The 19,355-nt window shown below is 41.4% G+C and overlaps 1 long non-coding RNA gene across 1 annotated transcript; it reads right to left on the bottom strand.

Moving 5' to 3' along the window:
• Positions 1 to 2,029: 2,029 nt before the first annotated feature.
• LOC118719815 lies at positions 2,030 to 14,414 on the bottom strand. The gene is made up of 4 exons (XR_004988280.1): positions 14,156 to 14,414; positions 12,866 to 12,969; positions 2,123 to 2,186; positions 2,030 to 2,085 (listed from the first exon to the last, which is right to left on the bottom strand). It is a non-coding gene; the product is annotated as an uncharacterized LOC118719815 (long non-coding RNA).
• Between the last annotated feature and the right edge of the window lie 4,941 nt (positions 14,415 to 19,355).

Here is a 19,355-nt window from a genome sequence, read left to right as displayed (position 1 = left end):
GTCCGCTCCTGTGAATAATATTTTGTTGTGCCTAAATTGTGAACAAACTGAGGACACCCCTTTCTTTCCAATCCGGGCCTGGCATAAAGGCTCCCTCAAAGGAGGGTGGTGATACAGAAGTGGGCCATTCTGCCATCAATGAGGTAGTGACCAGCTAACACACCATGATCATTCACAAGCGCATCCATAGAATGGGTTTCAAGAAGCGGGTGGTCAAAAAAGATCCCAACATTTGCCATAGAGAAGTTAGGAACTCTCGACATGGGCATTGATACCAAGCTCAACAAAGCTGTCTGGGCCAAAGGAATAGGGATGCCCCACACCATATCCAGGTGCAGTTGTTCAGAAAATGTACTGAAGAGGAAGAGTCACCGAACGAGCTCTATGTGTTGGTCACCTACGTACCTGTCACCACTTTCAAAAATCTACTAACAGTTTGTGTGGATGAGAACTAACTGCTGATGGTCAAATAAAGTCATTAAAACTGCAAAAAGCACTGACAATGCCTTATAAAGAGGATGAGAACAAACCCAGCGCATATTTCTCTCTATCTGTGCCTGCCACCCACCCTGAGTTTTAGAATTCATTGTGTATCCTTCTCTTTCCCTCTAGCCTGTGAGCCCTGGAAGCTAGAGCTGTTTTATTAACATCTGTGGTTCACTGCCTAGGATGAGACTGGCATAGGACAGGAAGAGTGGGCAGGCTACTATAAATATGTGAGGAATGAATGGGAATCCCGCCGAAACCGGTTTGGCTCAGTGGTAGAGCGTCGGCCTGTGGACTGAAAGGTCCCAGGTTCGATTCTGGTCAAGGGCATGAATATTGGCTGCGGGCACATCCCCGGTAGGGGGTGTGCAAGAGGCAGGTGGTCGATGTTTCTCTCTCATGGACATTTCTAGCTCTCTATCTCTCTCCCTTCCTCTTCTCTATAAAATATCAATAAAAAATATATTAAAAAAAAAAGAATGGGAATCCCATTTGATCTTTTCTTTTTTTCCATGCATGTACAGACTTAGGCCCCTGCTATGTGACATTTATCCTAGAACATCTATAAGCTTGGGATATAAGGGGACTATGACTTTATTGGATATCATGAAAGCAGAATTTAAAAGACATGGAAACCAAGAAGACAATCTAAACCAAACCAGCTATAGCCATACTGTAGTTATTTATATGATCCCCACGTACCGTATTTTTCGGACCATAAGACGCACTTTTTTCCCCCCAGAAGTCGGGGGAAAAAGTCCCTGCGTCTTATGGCCCAAATATAGCCTACACATATACTTTAAAAAAAAAGTTTTTTTACTTGCCTAGCTCTGTGTGGTCTCTGTGTGCTTGCCCGGCTCTAAAATGGTTCTAAATGCTGCTGTTTACTTTACAGGGTTGATTACATGTGTTTATGACCGTGATGTTGGGTTTTAATGCACATAAAATATTTTAGGACACTATTTGTTTCAGAATCTTTTTTTCTTCATTTCCCTTCTCTAAAAACTGGTGCGTCTTATGGTCCGGAGCGTCTTATGGTCCGAAAAATATGGTATATCATAGAATCCTCAGGGTTCATCCAGCCTAGTGTTTATTAAACTACTAGGGGCCCAGTGCACGAATTCGTGCACCTTGAAAGGAACTGTGGGCCGTGAGGCTGCGGTAGGCACTGGGGCAGATCTCAGTTTAGACCTGACTAGTTTTATACAGTGGGACATTCATCCTAACTATGAAACAATCACATTACTGTGAAATTGAGAAGCAGTGTCCTTAGTAGATTTCTTTCTCAGTGGGCACCGGATCCTAACTTCATCCGAAAAGCTTAAAAGAAAAAAACTGCTCTTTGCTTTTTTCTTTTTCCAAATCCCATGAGTTGAAGATCAGAATCACGAGTTGGCAAACCTACAGAGTTTGCAGCATTCTGTTTCAAGCAAAGATGCTGTTAAACTACAAATAGAAGCAAGTGTTTTCATCACAGCTGGGTTTCCAGCTTGCCTATCATCTGTGGAGCCCACCCGCTGGGTAATCAGCCAATAAGTGCTCACTTTCTCTCTGTATTCTTGTGGCATTAAGGCAGGTACTTCAATGGAGAAAATGTAACTCTGAAAAAAATCAATAAAATATATTTTTTTTGAACCTCGGAAGCAGGGTTCTTCTATTGTTGTTGCTATGGTGGGCTTAAGTTCATGTAGCAAGAGTCACTAAAGAAAGAAGATGAGCCCTAACCGGTTTGGCTCAGTGGATAGAGCATCGGCCTTTGGACGGAGGGGTCCCAGGTTCGATTCCGGTCGGGAGCATGTGCCTTGGTTGTGGGCACATCCCCAGTGCGGGGTGTGCAAGAGGCAGATGGTTGATGTTTGTCTCTCATCGATGTTTCTAACTCTCTATCCCTCTCCCTTCCTCTCTGTAAGAAAATAAATAAAATATATATTTTTAAAAAACAAACAAACCTGGATTCCATTATACACTATTTACTGATTTGCTTAATCCTAGAATGCATAGGAAGTAGTTTCAGGCTTGCAAACTCAAGCCTATGCAAAACAAGCGTTCTTACTGTAGTTCAATATTTAGTATTAGAATGCTTTAGCCTAAGGGCGTGCAGTCCAAATTCTGGGTATCAAATTACTTGGATTCATGCCGCCTCCCCAATGTGATTGTTATTTGAAAAAACTCTTCAGTTAATGTGTTGGTTTGTATTCAGTTGTAAGGTCCTCTCAATTGTTATTTTAAACCACTGAATTCTACAGTGGCTTATCATGCAGCAGTGGATAAGCCAGACCCCATGATATCACATCACAAGGCACTTGATGTCAGTTTGTCCCATTATCAGTGATGAAAAGTTGGATCATTTGCTTAAGGTTTTATCTATCAGGTCGCTCCATTATAATGAATAAATAATCTGTGAGGTGTCTCATCTTCAGTCGGCCTGGGGACTGAAAGGTCCCAGGTTCGATTCTGGTCAAGGGCATGTACATTGGTTGCGGGCATGTCTCCGGTAGGGGGTGTGCAAGAGGCAGCTGATCGATGATTCTCAATCATCGACGTTTTTAACTCTCTATCCCTCTCTCTTCCTCTCTGTAAAAAAATCAATAAAATATATTTTAAAAAAAGAAGAATATACTCAAGCTGGGTTGGCATGGCTCAGTGTTTGAGCATTGACTATGAACCAGGAGGTCATAGGTTTGACTCCCGGCCAGGGCACATGCTCGATCCCCAGTGGGGGGCATGCAGGAGGCAGCCAATCAATGATTCTCTCTCATCATTGATGTTTCTGTCTTTCCCTCTCCCTTCCTCTCTGAAGTCAATTAAAAAAAAAAACAACCCAAGAATATAGTGAAGTACCCTATATTCACAAAAAAGCAACCTCCCTTTTCTAATTCTTTGTTTTTAAGCCCAAGTTCCTCGAGGAAAGTGTGCTGAGTTGAGAGATGACAATTTTATAGACTCCATCAACGGTTTTCTTTGAAATATTTTACATATTTCAGATAAAAGATTCCTCACCATTAAAATAAAGAGATTAAACTAAGCCAGGGATTCTCAACCCGGCTTTAGGAAATCAGTGAACTTGAAAACCATTTCCTCTCCATTTTCACTGATCTCTAACAGAAACGTTTCCTGCCATTGCAAACGTAAGTATCAAACTACGGTTATGTTAGCAGGACCTATGCCGCCTTGTCACCAATAGAAATCACAAATACTTTCCTATCACATGACAAGTGTTGATACCTTGAAATATAATTCATATTCATTGTCACTTAAAAAGCATGGTAGTTATTAGACTGCTGCTAGATCTTGTTATTTAATAGATCAAATAGAGAAGTATGTGTATCACACATTTATATTTGATACCTTGGTAACCAGGTTTTCATGTAATTGATTTCCTTTGTACTCTTATTTATGATGTTTTATGTATTCAAAAACGATATTTTGAAAAGCCAAACGGAAAGGGCCCGTGGGCGCTTTAAAAAAAAAAAAGTGTTGAGCTCTTGGACTGAACACTATCACGTTGTCAGGGCTCACGCTGGTGAGTACACAGGATTTCTTTCCATCCCTCTGGCAAAACGGCTCACAGCTCAGATAATGATCTCTGTGACAAGGTTACGCTGACATTTTGATCTTTTCTTATCTGCCCTCAAGTACCACCACCTGGCCCACAGCTGAAACAGCCTTTCAACCTTTAACCTCAACCTTTCCAACAAGCCCTTCTTTAGAAATCACTCTTTAATAGTTTCACAGCAAAATGTAAGAAAAAGCACCAGGAACGGAACCAGGAACCCCATTTTACCCCAGCTCTGCCATCTGATCCTGGAAAAGTCATTTAACTTCTCTGAACCTCCTCTGCAAACACAGCTGGAGGATCTTTAAAATCTCAAAGTCCCCTTCTCGGTTGTAAAATGCTACCTTTCTGGAATGTTCTGCTCTCCTGCTGGCTGTGTCCTTTGGGATTCAGTTATTAGTATTTTAATTCACTCATTCAGTTGTCAGAGACTGAGGTGGGAATAACTAAACAACTAAGCTAGAAGGTTCTGGGAACATTTCCCAATGGGTCATGTTGGAATGGTTGTGAAGGCTGAATAGAACTTCACTAAGTAAGGAGAGGACAAGGCCCAGAATGCTCAGGGCCCACAGCACATGGAGGGGCTTAATATGGGTTCAGAGGGGACGAGATCAGCACCGAGTTTGAGCTCTTTGGCTTACAGGAAATGGAAGGAAGTTTATAAACAGAGTGACCTGGTCAAGTTTGTGTCTTGAGAGCAATGTGAACCAAAGGAAAACAAATGAGAGAGCTCAGTGAAAAAGGAACATAATGCAGCATTTGAGATGAGAGATTGTGGAGACGTGAGCCAAGTCTGGCAATGGGAATAGAGAAATGAATGGAAAGAATGGTAGGAGACGGCCTTTATGAGTAATTGGGCGTGGCGATGAAGGAAGAATCTTTGGGGACCCTAGTTTAGGACAACTGAGTGAAGGGTTATATTGAAGGGTGTGCAGTTATTAATAAGAACAGACAATACAAGAAAAAAGAAAAGAGCCCCGGCCCGTTTGGCTCAGTGGATAGAGCGTCAGCCTGAGGACTGAAGGGTCCCAGATTCTATTCCAGTCAAGGGCATGTTCCTTGGTTGCGGGCACATACCCGGTGGGGAGTGTGTGAGAGGCAGCTGATCGATGTCTCTCTCTCTCATCAATGTTTCTAGCTCTCTGTCTCTCTCCATTCCTCTCTCTAAAAAAATCAATAAAATATATTTAAAAAATAAAAATAAAAATAAAAAACTCTCTGGAGAAGAAAGCTGAGTTTTGAAATGTTGAGTTTGAGGGCTTGCTTGATCTACAGAGAGAAATTCTGGCCAGCCTTTAGAAATATGTCCCTGGAATTCTGGAGAAGGGTATGCCTGGAGATACAGAATTATAAACATCACACAAGGTACCTGAAGCCATTTCGTTAGCTTTCCCATTACCACCAATGTCACCACCATCTACCCGATCCTTCTGCACTGCTTCCTCTTACCTAGCCCCTCAAATCCTGACCCCTGACCTTGCTATTAAGGCTTGCAACAACTGCTTCCTCCTCACTCCCACCTTGCCAACTCACCTTTGTGTTACTCCATAACACCTCTGTGCATTAGTTAGGCTACAGGCAAAATTGTTGCAAAGGAACCCCAAAGTACAATAGTTTATATTCCAATATATGATTGGAGCTTCTCTCTTTTTTATGTAACTAGAGGCCTGGTGCACAAATTCGTGCACCAGTGGGGTCCTTTGGCCTGGGATTGGGCCGAAACTGGCTCTCTGACATCCCCCAAAGAATCCTAGATTGCGAGAGGGCACAGGCCAGCCCAAGGGACCCCACTGGTGCATGACTGGGGCCAGGGAGGGACTAAGGGATGGCTCCAGGGTGTGTCTGGCCTGTCAGTCCCGACTGGCTGGACCCCCACAGCAAGCTCACCTATCGGTCGGGGCATCTGCCCACTGGTGGTCAGTGTATGTCATAGTGACTGGTCAGCCAGTTGACTGTCTGCCCCCTGGTGGTCAGTGCACATCATAGTGAGCAGTTGAGCGGCCTTAGCATATCACTAGCATATTACCCTTTGATTGGTTGAATGGATGACCGGACGACCAGACAATTAGCATATTAGGCTTTTATTATATAGGATAGTCCAGGGGCTGCAGGGCAGCTCTGCTATCCTCAGCATCCCTGTTAGGGCCCAAGGAATTGTCCCAATTATTGCCATTTCCAAGCTGGTGGGGGGAAAAATCAAGGCAAACAGCTTCATCTTTAAGGAGATAAGTACACATCAATTCTATTAACATCCCTTTGGTCCAAACTTGATCATAAGACCACACCCACATTCAAGGGAGATTTACTCAGTATCTGGAGTCTGAGTCTGTTTTGTTGTTTATTTTTCCTAGTGGTTCTTGCTTATGGTTTTCTGTCTCTCATTAAGACTTAGTTAACATTGATTGTGTGCTGGACATTATATATGAAAAATATTTGTAGAAATAATTCAATGCCTAGGTTGATGTAATCTTTCTCTCGAGATGTTCTTTGTTTTTGTTTTTTCCAGGATTACTTTAGTCCAAGTTCAAGATTTGAAACTTTCTAAAGAAGCCATTTCTAGTCCACCCTTACTCCTGATAGGTATGTGTATATGAAACTTGGAATGGTTTACCGGGTCTCCGCCCTTGTCATGCCTTGATTTGACTTTTGTCTCCCTAATCTCATGAGGTTGCTAAAAAGACAGCTCACCCTGTCAATGATCTCTTCCAGATTAGCTCATGACTCCAAAGCAAAATGGTCCAGAGTGCCAGGCTCATCCCCTCTGGATTTCCACTCTGGATCTCATCCCAGTCATTTATCAGTTTTTCTGTTCGCTTTTGATACTTTAAAAAAAGATGTTTAATACATTATGTTCAGCAGAAAGGTTGATCTGAACTAGCCTTTACTAAATTGGAAGTGGTAATTCTTTATAGTTCCTAGAACAATGTTTCTCAACATTAGGTTCATGGACCATGTACACCAACATCACATCATACTTGTTAAACATTGGTTCAGTGGATAGAGCGTCAGCCTGCGGACTGAAAGGTCCCAGGTTCGATTCTGGTCAAGGGCATGTATCTTGGTCGCAGGCACATCCCCAGTAGGGGGTGTGCAACAGGCAGCTGGTTGATGTTTCTCTCTCATCGATGTTTCTAGCTCTCTATCCCTCTCCCTTCTTCTCTGTTAAAAAAAAATTAATAAAATATATTTAAAACGAAAACAAGAACATTGAGATTCCAGGGCTTCCGTCTCAGACTTCATTCAGAAACCACAGCACTAAATCCCAGAAATATGTACATTTGATAGGTTCTCAGCCTATAATTATGAAGACTTAAATTTGAGAATTTTTGCCCCAAAGTCTTTAAGGGAATTTGATTTGAATCTTGTCCAAAGGGCAGATGGAAACAGAACCTATGCCTCAGTCAGAATTTGGTCAATGTTTACATCTCCTGTCTCCTCTCCATTTGAAAACAAAAATCCTCCTTAAGAGAAAATTATCCTAACAAACCAAACCCCTATCTAAAGCCAAAGTCTAGCCCTGTCACAGTCACCAGTCTTAGGAGCAGCATTTGTTTTGATCAGTCATGGATGGCAGGTACTTCATGTGCCTGTTAGTCACTAATGAAAGATTTGATTAAAAAAATTGGGCTGAAACTGGTTTGGCTCAGTGGATAGAGCGTCGGCCTGCGGACTGAAAGGTCCCAGGTTTGATTCCGGTCAGGGGCATGTACCTTGGTTGAGGGCACATCCCCAGTGAGGAGTGTGCAGGAGGCAGCTGATCGATGTTTCTAACTCTCTATTCCTTTCCCTTCCTCTCTGTAAAAAAAAAAAAATCAATCAAATATATTAAAAAAAAAAAAAGAAATTAGGTTACTCAAAGGAATCTTGACCCCAAATCCACTGGTAAATCCAATTATGAATTATTTTAAACAAATATGTGAAGCTGGCCCTAACCTGTTTGGCTCAGTGGATAGAGAATCGGCCTGCAGATTGAGGGGGCCCAGGTTCGATTCCAGTCAAGGGCGTGTACCTTGGTTGCGGGCACATCCCCAGTAGGAGGTGTGCAGGAGGCAGCTGATCGATGTTTCTCGCTCATCAGTTTCTAACTCTCTATTCCTCTCCCTTCCTCTCTGTAAAAAACCAATAAAATGTAAAAAAAAAAAAAAAAGGTGAAGCTGTATCTTTTATAAAATGTTGGTTTCCTCCCAATATATATTATTTGGCAAAATAAAGATGCTAACACTCTGTTAGTCTTCAACATGATTTTGACACTTTACTGGTCTGAGAAATCTGTAGACTTCAGAATTATCGACTGCACAGCTACTCAAGCCACTCCAGATGCCAGAATTCAAAACATTCCGCCTGCCGGCTGAAGTCTCTGAAAATAGCTGGCTAATCTGCATTCCACACTGTCAGGGACATGATTAATTATCTATTTGGATTAGCCAACTGAAGCTATGTTCCCATGTTTCTGTGACACGGTTGCTTAAATTTCTTAGCTTTGGTCGAGAAAGCTACAATACTTTCCCGAATGTTTGTCTTTGCTTTCTTGCAGGGGGGAAAAAACGCAGCCAGGCCATGTGAGCAACACTTTTAGATTTCTCCTTCTGCACTCATCATGCAGGGTCTTAGATTTCTTCAACTTCTAAGGACAAGCTTCCTGTGAGTTCTGGTGTTTTCCAAGGCTGAATACCCTTAATGTGGAAACATGCTCATGTTACACAGCATAGACTTCAATAGAGAGGTTCAGAGAAGTGGACCGTTTAAATCAGATGCTCTTGCTCTCGACTCAGAAAATGAAATTCCACGGAGACACGGCTTGTCAGAGCAGGCTTTGTTCCTTTATAATATTCGTTTTCTTTGATTTCTCTCAAACCAAGAGGGTACTTCAAAAACCATTTGAATAGGGAGGATGGCATTACAAATGAGCTGTGATGATGAGATTTATAAAAAATCTGTCTTGGAAAGTACTGTCAGTTGGAAAGTGATTTCCATGCGGACGGTGCCAAATTCCTTAAACTTAAGCCAACCGAGTATGCCTTATCAATGAAATAATGTTTGTCACTGCAGTAACCAAATAGGCTAGGGTACATTTCATGGGTGATGGTAAACTATGTAACCTCTGACGACTGAAAAATAATTATCACATGCCTCTGTGGTTTCATTTAACCAGATTAATTTGCTTTAGTAATGGAATCATTTAGGCCTAATTAAACCTATCTAGATTATGATTCTAAGGAACAGGTATCTCGTGAGTAATAAATATCTCTAAAATCTGTAATTTTGGAACAACATCACAATTTTACATTTTTAAAGAGCCATTCTAGTCAAGGCCGGTTTGGCTCAGTGGATAGAGCGTCGGCCTGCAGACTGGAGGGTCCTGAGTTCGATTCCGGTCAAGGGCATGTACCTTGGTTGTGGGCACATCCCCAGTAGGGGGTGTGCAGGAGGCAGCTGGTCGATGTTTCTCTCTCATCGATGTTTCTAACTCTCTATCCCTCTCTCTTCCTCTCTGTAAAAAAATCAATAAAATAGCCGAAACCGGTTTGGCTCAGTGGTAGAGCGTTGGTCTGCGGACTGAAAGGTCCCAGGTTCGATTCCAGTCCAAGGGCATGTACATTGGTTGGGGGCACATCCCCGGTAGGGAGTGTACAAGAGGCAGCTGGTCGATGTTTCTCTCTCATCAACGTTTCTAGTTCTCTATATCTCTCCCTTCCTCCTCTTTGTAAAATATCACTAAAATATATTTTAAAAATAATAATAAAAAAATAAAGATATAATTTTAAAAATAAATAAATAAATAAATATATTTTTTAAAAAGAACCATTCTAAGGTAGAAACCAGGCCTTGCTTTAAATACTCTCTCTCTTATCTCCCTGGCCTTTTTCCATCACCAGCCTGGCTGTATGACTGTCAAGGTGGGTGGGATATATGCAATGTTTGACTATGGTAAGAAAAATTACCTAACGCTTGAAAACAAGGCAAAAGGGTGATTGCTTGTCCTTTCAACGTTGGACTAAACTTTATTAAAGGCCTTTATCTCACAGGCCCACCCAAGGATTCTTCGGCTCGCTAGGGGAATGCCCTGCTGCCTGATGAAGGCTCCGACATGTTAGCTTGTCCTGTGCAAGGGAAGGGCTAACCCCAGAGGTTCTGTTTTTTTTTTTTTTTTTTTTTTTTTTTTTTAAATATTTTATTGATTTTTTTTACAGAGAGGAAGAGAGAGGGATAGAGTTAGAAACATCAATGAGAGCCGAAACCGGTTTGGCTCAGTGGTGGAGCGTTGGTCTGCGGACTGAGGGGTCCCGGGTTTGATTCTGGTCAAGGGCATGTACCTTGGTTGCGGGCACATCCCCGGTAGGGGGTGTGCAAGAGGCAGCTGGTCGATGTTTCTCTCTCATCAACATTTCTAGCTCTCTATCTCTCTCCCTTTCTCTCTGTAAAAAATCAATAAAATATATTTTAAAAAAAGAAAAAGAAAAGAAACATCGATGAGAGAGAAACATCAATCAGCTGCCTCCTGCACGCCTCCCACTGGGGATGTGCCCTCAACCAAGGTACACGCCCTTGACCAGAATCAAACCTAGGATCCCTGAGTCGGCAGGCCGTTGCTCTATCCACTGAGCCAAACTGGTTAGAGCATGTGCTCCTCTTTTTGCCAAACACACTCAACAAATGCATCATTGCCTTTTGGTTTCACAAACAGCAGTACTTTTTTTGTGTGTGTGATTTCTGATCTCTGACACATCTGTATGCTTCTTATAAAACTTATGTCTAACAAGATCAAGATGGCTACAGACTCCAGTAGCAAGTATCAGAAGTACAACCACTTGGATTATAGATTTGTTTGTTTGTTTGTTTGTTTTAAATATATTTCATTGATTTTTTACAGAGAGGAAGAGAGAGGGATAGAGAGTTAGAAACATCGATGAGAGAGAACCTTGATCAGCTGCCTCCTGCACACATCCCTCCTACTGGGGATGTGCCCGCAACCAAGGTACACGCCTTTGACCAGAATCAAACCCGGGGCCCTTGAGTCCGCAGGCTGACGCTCTATCCACTGAGCCAAACCGGTTAGGGCAGTGGCTCATCTCTTTATATGTAGATGTTTTCTCATAGTAAAAAAAGTAGACAATTAGGTATTAAAGATAAAAAAACGTCAAGGTGAGAGGCAACAATTGTTTATTTGAGGTCCCAAAAAAATAACTATTCTGGAAGCACTGATTCAGACAGAAACACAAATAGTTTCCAATTAGAAAGTGAAGATGAGGGATATTTATGAGAAAGGAAGGGGAATAATTATATGAATAGAAGGAAGGAATTTCTGTGGGTATTAAGGAAGAATTTCTCTAAGTGCAGATAAGCTAATGGGGAGGAAAAATTATTTCACATACTCTTACCTTATAAGTTCTTCTGGTTAACTAGTAATCCATATCTCTACATATGAAAGGCTAATATGCTAAGTATCCCTCCGACCGTCCGACCATTAGCTATAATGTGCACTGACCACCAGGGAGCAGATGCTCAACGCAGGAGCTGCCATGACACATACTAGCCTTTTACAAAGAAACGGCACCTCAGACCTGGTGCTGACAAAGCAACACTCAGCTTCCCCCAAGGGGGTCACAGGCTCCATCACCACTCTGGAGCAACAGTCCACCAAATCGCAGCCAACGCTGCTGAGATACCATGGTGCAAAATGAGGCACATAGCCCAGCCCAGCCAGGAAACAGTTGCTGTGGGTGCCAGGTAATGATGTCATGTAGCAATGCCCAGCTTCCTCTCCCTAGAGCACATGTGTCAAACACAAGGCCCGCGGGCCAAATCCGTCCCGCCAGGCCTTGCAATGTGGCCCGCACCGCGCTGTCATCACTGCACTCCGCTGCGTTTCCATCACAATGACAGTTTATGACTGTTCAGTAAACCATTCGGCCCGCGATTTAGGCTGGATTTTAGATTTTGGCCCCTTCTCTGATTGAGTTCGACACCCCTACCCTAGAGACTAGCCTCCTTAGAGTTTCTTCAGCCCAGGAACATGACTTTCTTTACAGCCAGGTGCAAACATTTTACACTTTAACCAAATGTTTGTGAAGCATTTTGTGTCTCAAATGAGATGAGACACAAAAATGTTTGTGTCTCATCTCATTTGATCCTCACAGAAATCCTGGAGTAGGTAAATAAGAGACTTGGTAGAATCCTAGTTTCTTTTCATTAGCCGGAAAACGGAGATTTAGAAAGTTTAGAAATTTGACCCGAATGAAAAGAAGAAATGGAAGACCTTGAAAATGACTTCAGGTTTTCTCACTGCCCAGAATATAGTCAAACGCTGCTGCAGTTAAATATTTTACCCTTTGTTCTCCCTGCGTGATCTACAACAATAATCTGCTTTGTGTTGATATTTACTGCTGTGTGGATGACAATTACCTGGAAGAGAAGTTTGGGTGCTTCACTGGGCTGGAAAAAGTTTAGCTGCATCAGAAAGCAGGTCTAATTAAGCAAGTTTATTCTAGATCTATAAAAGGCTAAGTTGACTAGTGCATGTGTGATACATATAACGCTTTCACTGGTGCCAATTGCACACCTGTGTTTTGATTTGACATTGTCGATCGTGAATTTGGTTGACACTTCTATTACAGAAAAAGGGTGAATAGCAATATTAAAATATTTCTTCTAATTAATTTCCTTTCAATATGCATGCATCTGTGCACTGGGCCACTAGTTAATCTTCACTTGACAATATTTTTTCAACTGAGTTTTAGAGTGGAAGGGAAGGAGGGAGAGGGAGAGGGAGAGAGAGGGATCCATGTGAGAGAGACACACTGATTGGATGCCTCCTGTACTCACCCCAACTGTAGTAGGGATTGAACCTTTAACCCAGGTACAACCCTTGACCCTTCGGTGCGCAGGCCTATGCTCCAACCACTGGACCACACTGGCCAGGGCATATTCTTCTTTGTTTTAACAGAAATATTTTCCCATGTTATCATGTGTTCTGTAAAAGCATTTTAAAATGCTATTTATTTGTTTGTTTTTGTAAAAGCAATTTTTAATATTTTGGGCATAATACTGAGTAAAGTTAGTTTAATCTATCCATTCCACTATTTTGGTTGTTGGACAGTTAGGTAGTTTGCTGTTATTCAATAGGGTAAAATACTTTAGAAACATGTCTTTGTAGAAAGCCTAGTATATATTTAGAATGTTTACTTTAGGATAAATTCCCAGAAAATAAATTATGGCCTCAAAGGCCATGGAATTTTTGAGGTTAGTTGATAAAATATTGTAAAATTGCTTTCCAAACTAGTTATATCAATCTACAATGCAATGCGTCATGTCTTATCATGACAAATGATAGGCTATATTAGAACAGCCTCATGGACTGCAGAATAATCTTTTCTAGAGATCTTTAAAAAGAACATAAATTTCTTTCTCTATGTTCCAGGGCAGACTTTCAAAGACATAAAACAGGTTTGCCAACTCTCAATAAAAAGAGAAAAGACATTTAAATTACATACCCTAGCTCAGTGGTCAGCAAACTCATTAGTCAACAGAGCCAAATATCAACAGTACAACGATTGAAATTTCTTTTGAGAGCCACATTTTTTAAACTTAAACTTCTTCTAACGGCACTTCTTCAAAATAGACTCACCCAGGCTGTGGTATTTTGTGGAAGAGCCACACTCAAGGGGCAAAGAGCTGCATGTGGCTCGTGAGCTGCAGCTGGTTTGGCTCAGTGGATAGTGCTTTGGCTTGCGGACTGAAGGGTCCTGGGTTCGATTCAGGTCAAGGGCACATGCTCGGGTTGTGGGCTTGATCCCCAGTAATGGTTATGCAGGAGGCAGCTGATCAATGATTCTCTCTTATCATTGATGTTTCTCTCTCTCCCCCTCTCCCTTCCTCGCTGAAATTAATAAAAATATATTTTTAAAAATTACAAGTAACAGAAAGGTTAACCTGAACATTGTGGTCTTTACCTTCTATCTTAGATTTGGATGGTGACTTTCTTTCCAAGTCAAATGTTCTGACATTATCTCTACACACAAAGTAAGTGTCTATTCTATAGACAGGGAAATACTGAGGCACCAAACATTTTTTTAAGTGACTTTCTTATAGCCATATAATTTATATCAAACTCACATATATGATCCACACCTTGCAGAGAACTCTTTGCAATGTGAGTGAAGTTCAGATTCACCACTGGGGCAGGGACAAATTTTCCTCTACCTTTCTAGGTTCTTCTGGCTGGTCTAAAAATCAAATAGACATAAAAGAGATTAGCAAGAGAAAATTACCAAATTTAATTACATATGTATATATAGTGAACCACACATACATGAGAGGTTCATAGGTAGTAAGGAAAAATGAGGTTTATATGACATTCTCAACCAAAGAGGAGAAAGGTTGATACCGGGATGATATTAGATGTTCAATAATTAGAAGTTTTGCCTTCTGCCTGCCAGCCTGATCACCCCCTAACCACTCCCATGCCAGCCTAATTGATGTCTAACTGCTCCCCTGCCAGCCTGTTTGCCCCTAACTTCCCTCCTCTGCCGGCCTGGCCACCCCTAAGTGCCCTCCCCTGCAGAGTTGATCACCCCCAACTGCCCTCCCTTGCAGGCTTGGTGCCTCTCAACTGCCCTCTATCACTAGGTCATAAAATAATTTCTGGTGATAATGTTTATTACGGGTAAAGGTCCACTTTAAATTCTTTAAGGCAGGGGCAAGTTAATCTTGAGCTCACAGGGTCTTGATTCCCTTCAACTCAAATTAATTCACATGTCACAGTGCTATATCCTGGGGAAGCATGTTCTAAACTCCACCTTCAGACAAACCAAATTAATAAAAATTTTGAAAAATATATATTCCTGTTAATTTCAGAGAGGAAGGGAGAGGGAGACATAAAAACATCAATGATGAGAATCACTGATTGGCTGTCTCTTGCATGCCCCCTACTGGGGGATCAAGCCTGAAACCTGGGCATGTGCCCTGACCAAGAATTGAACCATGAACTCCTGGTTCATAGGTCAACACTTAATCACTGAGCCATGGCTGGGCTAAACAACAATTTTAAAAAATATATATTTTATTGATTTTTTTACAGAGAGGAAGGGAGAGAGATAGAGAGCTAGAAACATCGATGAGAGAGAAACATCGACCAGCTGCCTCTTGCACACCCCCTATTGGGGATGTGCCCACAACCAATGTACATGCCCTTGACCGGAATCAAACCTGGGACCTTTCAGTCCGCAGACCGATGCTCTACCGCTGAGCCAAACTGGTTTTGGCTAAACAACAATTTTTTAAAAAGGGAGTTCCAGGAAGCTACTCCATCTAAGTTCTGTCTTTGCATGAAAGAAAATAGTGTAACATTTAAAGAAGGAATTTCTGCCCTAGCTGGTTTGCTCAATGGATAGAGCGTCAGCCTGCAGACTGAGGAATCCCAGGTTCAATTCTGGCCAAGGGCACATGCCTAGGTTTCAGGCTCGATCCCCAGTAGGGGGCGTACAGGAGGCAGCTGATCAATAATTCTCTCTCATCATTGATGTTTCTCTCTCTCTCTTTCTCTCTCTCTCTTTCTCCCTCTCCTTTCCTCTAAAAATCAATAAAATATATATAAAAAATAAAGGATTTTCTAATAGAAAACAAATGATACATACAAGACAGACTTCAACCTAATACGTTGCAGTTTATAGGGATCAATGCTTCTCCTGAGAAATGGTTGAGATGACTTTAAAATGATAATGATCTGCCCTGAACAGTTTGGATCAGTGGATAGAGCGTCGGCCTGCAGACTGAAAGGTCCCAGGTTCGATTCCGGTCAAGGGCATGTACCTTGGTTGCGGGCAAGTTCCCAGTAGGAGGTGTGCAGGAGGCAGCTGATCGATGTTTCTCTCTCATTGATGTTTCTAGCTCTTTATCCCTCTTCCTTCCTCTCTGTGAGAAAAAAATCAATAAAATAAAAAAGTAAAAAACATGATAATGATCTAGTCTTTTCTTTTTATGCATTCTAACGAATGAAGGATCAGTTTGTATTATATTTTAAACATCAAGGTGCTCAGTGTGGATCAGTTTCTCAACCCTGGCACTATTGGCATTTTTCACCGGATCACTCTTTGTTTTGGGGGGCTACGCATTTAGGGATGATTAGTAGCACTGTCAGCCTTTAATTACTAGATGCCAGCGGCACCCCTGCTGTAACACTCACCAGTGTCTCTACTAGACATTGCCCAATGCTCCCTGGGGGATACAGCCATCCCAGTTGAGAACCACTGGTATGTTACATACGGTATGTTTACGGTCATTCTATTTTTAAAAAAATATTTTATTGATTTTTTTTACAGAGAGGAAGGGAGAGGGATAGAGAATTAGAAACATCAATGAGAGAGAAACATTAATCAGCTGCCTCCTGCACACCCCCTACTGGGGATGTGTCCGCCACCAAGGTACATGCCCTTGTCCGGAATCGAACCTGGGACCCCTGAGTCCATACACCCACCGTCTATCCACTGAGCCAAACTGGCCAGGGCTCGGTAATTCTATTTAATAAGCTCCGGTTATACCAAAATGAATGACAGATAGAAAAGAAGGAACACCTGGACACCAACATTCTTTAACATACACTTTTCATATTAATTTCATTTTTCAATAATATTGTAACATTTTGAGAAAAGTGTATTATCTCTGAAAATCAGTGGGAAAGTAAAATGGACATAAATTGCTAAGCACAGCATATCAAATCTGTAAACCAGATGTGTGACTTCCATATATACTGTAGTCAATATAAATTTTAATGATGAAAGTTTTCTAGCAAAACGGGTTTGTTCATTATGTAGTTACAAATAATAACTACAATATTCACTGAGCAGATAACTATATTTTATCACCAAATGGCCTTTTCTGTCTTAAGTAAAATGCAAGGTCACCAATCTGAGTTTTCTAAGGTATTACGGAAACAATTTCAAAGCTGCTTTGCTTATGAATTCTACTTTCAATCTGGAAGATTCACACAGCATTTCAAATAGGACAACTTAAAACCCTCATTACGATCAGAATGAATGCCACATTTGAATTAAAATTCTTAAGAAAAACCTTCACTAGTAAAGATTGGCAGTTTTATCTTTGCCCTTAAATTTAAGCAATTGCCCTGACCGGTTTGGCTCAATGGGTAGGGCGTCGGCCCGCAGACTGAAGGGTCCTTGGGTTCGATTCCGGTCAAGGGCATGTGGCCTGGTTGCGGGCACATCCCCAGTAGGTGGTGTGCAGGATGCAGCTGAATAGATGTTTCTCTCTCATCGATGTTTCTGGCTATCCCTCTCTCATCCTCTCTGTAAAAAAATCAATAAAATAAGCTTTTAAAAAATTTAAGCCAGTTATTTTTGGATTCTATTCTAATAATCATGTCAATAAATCTGTCTGAATCTTCCTCTACCCCCAACATGTATCTGCACTGTTACAGCATGTCCTTCTTACACAAAAATCAACTCTTTCCGACCTTTGGGGTTTTATCCTGGAGCCTCCATTTATCCCAATGTTATTAGGATTTTCTCATATGCTTCTGCTCAGTAACATGCCCTCCCAACACCTGAGGGAAAATCAGTAAATATTTGGCATAAAACAGTTTTCTCCTGGACTGTATTTAAAAATCTCCTTAGGTCAGTTAAGATACTTTTAGTTGTGAATAGCATTCAACTAAAATCAGGGAGTTTTATGGTCTTACTTTCTTTTTTTTAAAAATAAATTTTGATTTTTTTACAGAGAAGGGAGGGATAGAGAGTTAGAAACATGGATCAGCTGCCTCCTGCACACTCCCTACTGGGGATGTACCTGCAACCAAGGTATGTGTCCTTGATCGGAATCAAACCTAGGACCCTTCACTGCAGGCTGACGCTCTATCCACTGACCACACCGGTCAGGGCAGGAGTTTTATGCCGAACAAGAAGTTGAGAGGTAGGTGGTGATCCCTGGCTCACCAGTGGCATTGGTGAGCCAGACTCTTTTCATCCCTATATGTTGCCAGCCTCAACACACTCACCTTTGTCTGCCGCTTCATGGCTGCGATCAGGCCTCCGCAGCTCCCGGAGCCTATGGAAACGACAGGAAGGAAGAGGTGGGAAAGAAAATTCTTGAATAGCTTGCTTTCATGAGGATGGAAAATCTTTCTAGGAGTGTTGCTGAAAGGCTCATTGACCAGACCTGGGCCCAGGGCCAGCCTACATGCCAGGAGAGTGGGAGAGAGAGTATCTGTTTTTTTTAGCATCTGCTATGGGGAACAGACCTTGCTAGAAGGGAAAGGAGAAAGAGAAATGGCTTTTGGGTAGGTAAACCAAAAGTGCATGTCAACTGCTCCTCAGTCTAAAAATCTGTGGGATTACCAATGTGCTAAGAGCACGCTAATAGCTGCCTCTTCTCGGTATTTCCTGTTTTGATTTGAAAACTTTAAATGAGGTTTAAACTCAGCCAGTTTGGCTCAGTTGGTTAAGCATCATACTGTGCACTGAAAGGTTGCTGGTTCGATCCTATCAGGCCACACATGAAAGGCAATTGATTGATGTTTCTCTCTTACATTGATCTCTCTCCCTTCCTCTCTCTAAGCATGCCTTTGGGTGAGGATTAAAAATAAAATAAAATGAGCTTTAAGAAACCCAATTCAGTATGACAAAAATTTTATACTACATAAAACAAATAGGTTGAGGTTATTAAGTAAGTTGTTAAAATAAAAGCCGGCTTAATTTCTACTTAGTAGGGGTAATCTTTTATTTTTTATTTAAAAATATATATTTTATTGATGTTTTTTACAGAGGAAGGGAGAGGGAGAGTTAGAAACATCGATGAGAAACATCAATCAACTGATGTTTTATACGGAGACATAATTTGCCTAAACTCCCAAAAGCAGCTGTCTTTCAAATCCCTCATTCTTCCACTCATAGAAAGTTATGAAATAAAAAGGTTTTGAAATTGGAAATAGAATGAAATAGAAAATAAAGAAGGTGGAGACGACCAATAAATGCAGAAGCTGGTTCTTTTTTAAAAATCATTTTATTATGAAATAATGTCAAACAAAAGTTTCAAGAGTACAAAGAACTCCCTCAGACCTTTCATCCGGATTCAACAATTGGTACCATTTTGACATATCTGCTTTATTTTCTCTCTGAACCACCTGAGAATAAATTTCAAACATGTCTTTACTTTGTCAGAGAGAAAAAAAAAACAAAAAACTTTCCTCTACCCTCTTAAGTTAGCTCAACAAAAGACAGGTTAGCAAAGAGAAAAAACAGATTGAATTCCATACATGGGACAGAAGTTCACCAAGAAATGTGACTCTAGGAGACCTTAGTAT

Source organism: Pipistrellus kuhlii, unplaced genomic scaffold (assembly GCF_014108245.1).
Source record: "Pipistrellus kuhlii isolate mPipKuh1 unplaced genomic scaffold, mPipKuh1.p scaffold_m20_p_16, whole genome shotgun sequence".
In the NCBI taxonomy this organism is placed as follows: domain Eukaryota; kingdom Metazoa; phylum Chordata; class Mammalia; order Chiroptera; family Vespertilionidae; genus Pipistrellus; species Pipistrellus kuhlii.
Note: the sequence above shows the minus strand (reverse complement) of the source record. Positions and strands in the feature narration are given on the sequence as shown.